Below are 3,040 nucleotides of genomic sequence, written 5' to 3'. Positions count from 1 at the left end.
ACAAGCAACAGGGAATCAATTGCTATATTGCACCAAGAAAGTTTTCCTCAATATTTTTCTTAAATAAACAATGCAAAACACAGAGGTCACAAATAGACCATCAAACTCATTCAAACTTCTACAAAGTCTACGAAGACTCTTACTGGAAGCTAAGGACCTCCATACATAACAAAAATAGAATCTTAATTGGGCTTGAGAATCATAAAAGCTAATAATTCAAAAGGTCCTGTGAAGACATAACAAAAAAGAGACTTCATGGCTAGTTCAATCTAACAGACACATACCATATGGAAGCCACATGATAGATTAATTGGAGAATTCTCTTATCAGATTCTGCAATTTAGGACAACATACTCCCAATTTCTTAATCACTTGGAATACTTAGTTTTAGATGTCTACCCTGAACCAGGATACAGGTGCAACTCAAACAAGGCATGAATGTGACATATGGAGTCCTCATTTAAGTCTGAGGCAGCTCAATGCCATTAGTCAATCATTAATATTGGTTCAAAAGCAAATGTAAGCATCTGTGTAAGATAAAACCAGTCAGCATAAGCTGATCAATTCAAGAAATCATCTCCTTTTGGTCAAGCAATAATTTTTCATGCTGATTTTGGACCAGATAGATTTTCTTAATGAATTTTCAGGGCACATAATATCACCATAAACAACATGATTGATCTGAAAGACCATTATGGAGTACATATGACACCCTTCTCTTTTGTTTCAGTTTTAATAGGATCCCCTTTTCATGGCCATGAGACAAAGTAAGCTCATTTTTAAAATATGTGTTAGATTTCCTAGCATTCACTTGTACTAGTAACTGTAAACCCATTAATGTAGCAAACCAGGTGTGTTTAATACGCTTAAAAATATAAGAGATGATCTCCTCTTGTATATTTATTGGGGGCAAACTTCATAAATTCTAACTTCTCTTTCTTCTTTCACTAATGTTCTTTACTAAGAGCTCATCATGCATGTCCCAATCATAGATTCTTTACATGTAGCTTTGGGCAGACATCACTGTTCATGATCAGTCACATGAAAAGTACAACAGCTTTAAAATCAACCAAACAAATGCAAAGATCCGAGCAATGAAATGGTAAAGCTTTTGGAATATAGAATAAACAAAAGATCTGTACATCTTCACGAGTTTAAACAACCGATTATTTAAATCTTCTAGCTATAATATATTTGATACCATAAAACACCATTCCTTCAAAGATTACAATTCCCGCTTATCTCCAATTTGTCACAATTTAATCAATCAACAGAGAATGGGTCAAGGCCTTACCTCCAAACGTTTTGCCCCAGAATAACTGCCGCCCATCCTCATCCTCCTCATCAAACTCATCATCATATCCATGCTCTCCATCGCCTCTGTACCCCGGTTCACTGCCATACCCGGACTCATTCCCCTGCGACTCCAGAGCCCCAGACCCTCCTCCACCCTGAAACGACCCGAATCCGGAGCTGTCCCTCTCCAACCCGGCTCCCCCCGCGACCTCCCTGCTCTCCTTCCTCGAGATCCGCGCCTCGCTGACGTCCGACCCCCAGCTTCCATCCCCGTTCAAGAACAGCTCCCCGCTGGAGTCCGTGCCCCGGCCGCGAGAGGGAAATCAGAGCAGGTGGCGTATGCCGCCGACGCTGCTGCCCGCCGCGCGGGTGCCGCTCCGGTCGCTGCTCCGACCCGACACGGACCGGGACCCCCTGCGGCGGCCGCTTACGGGCGAGCCACCGGAAGCTCTCCTCCCGAGGCCGGGGCGGAGGGTCGTCGAAGAGGCTGAGACGAGACAGATCGAGGGAGTCGGCGGCGGTAGTGGGGATGGGAGCGGTAGAGCGATCGGGCGGCAGGGCTTCTTGGCGTGGAAGGGGTAGGGCTTGGAGGAGGAGGGATCGACGCCGAGGGTCTGGAGCTGGAAGGGCTTCCAGGCGTGGAGCTGCAGGGTGCACGCCTCCACGGCGTGCCGGGAATTCACCGCCGGGCGTCATCGCCGGCGACAATCCGTCATTCTCTCTATATCCTCTCAATCTTGATGTAGGGCGAGGAGAAATAGGGTGGGTTTTGGAGCGGTTTGCAGAGAATCCAGCGCGGAGAAAAAGGGGATCAAGCCTCTCCGTTTTCCGATAGGACCAGGGAGGAGAAGAGGACGGATTTATTAAATCTTGGTATGAAGGTTTCCGCTATATTTCGTACAAGGATAGGAAGGATCCACTGTTGGTTTCGTGTCTGGGCAAATCTCAACCGCATATGTTTTGAGGAAAAAAAAAAAAAAAAGAGAGCTGGAGATTTTTTACGAAAAACTGATGAGACCAATATCGTTGAGAAAATGATTCGGATATGAGAGGTGTGGACCCAACCGTGGTCGTGGTCTCTTCCTAAACGCGTTTCTTCTGTTTAGGTGTCGTTTGCCAGTTTATCGAGCATTCCAGAAACTCAAATTTTCCGACGACACAAAATTAGTCATAAGTTTTTATAATTTAGGAGAAAGTGAGACGCGCTGCAGCCGTTCGATCTTGTTAGGGATATAGATCGACGTGAGTCAGAATGGGGATGTGATGGACTAATTTGCAAAGGATAGGGGTGTTTTTCGTACACATGTCTCAGTGTAACGTTGAATTTGGAACGTGTTAGGTTGCTTGCGTCGGCACGAGAAGATAAGTGGAGAAATTATTAGCTGGAATCATAGTTGGCCTTAAAAACATTGTAGTATGTGTTGTTAAAAAGGGAAAAGTATTAACTATACGGTAATATATGTTTTTGAGGAGGTAAAATATATTAATTATTATTTATGATCTACTGTGAACCAATTCCGACCTCAATAAATTTTAAAAATAAATCAGCATCATGAAAAATATTTTTTTTTATTTTGATATAAACTGATGTTCAACATCAATCTGATATGAAGATAATCTAAAAATTAAGATATACAAAATTTTGTAAGATCAATAAGAAATTATGAACTCTGTTTTTACTATTAATTATCAGAATATTTAATATAAAAATTATTATCTAATTTACCTGTAGTGTTCGTCTTCT

The 3,040-nt window shown here is 42.5% G+C and overlaps 1 pseudogene; it reads right to left on the bottom strand.

Moving 5' to 3' along the window:
• Positions 1-1,259: 1,259 nt before the first annotated feature.
• Positions 1,260-1,985, bottom strand: LOC140857999 (uncharacterized; annotated as a pseudogene).
• Between the last annotated feature and the right edge of the window lie 1,055 nt (positions 1,986-3,040).

Source organism: Elaeis guineensis, chromosome 5 (genome assembly GCF_000442705.2).
Source record: "Elaeis guineensis isolate ETL-2024a chromosome 5, EG11, whole genome shotgun sequence".
In the NCBI taxonomy this organism is placed as follows: Eukaryota; Viridiplantae; Streptophyta; class Magnoliopsida; order Arecales; family Arecaceae; genus Elaeis; species Elaeis guineensis.
This window is presented reverse-complemented; position numbering and strand designations above follow the sequence as displayed.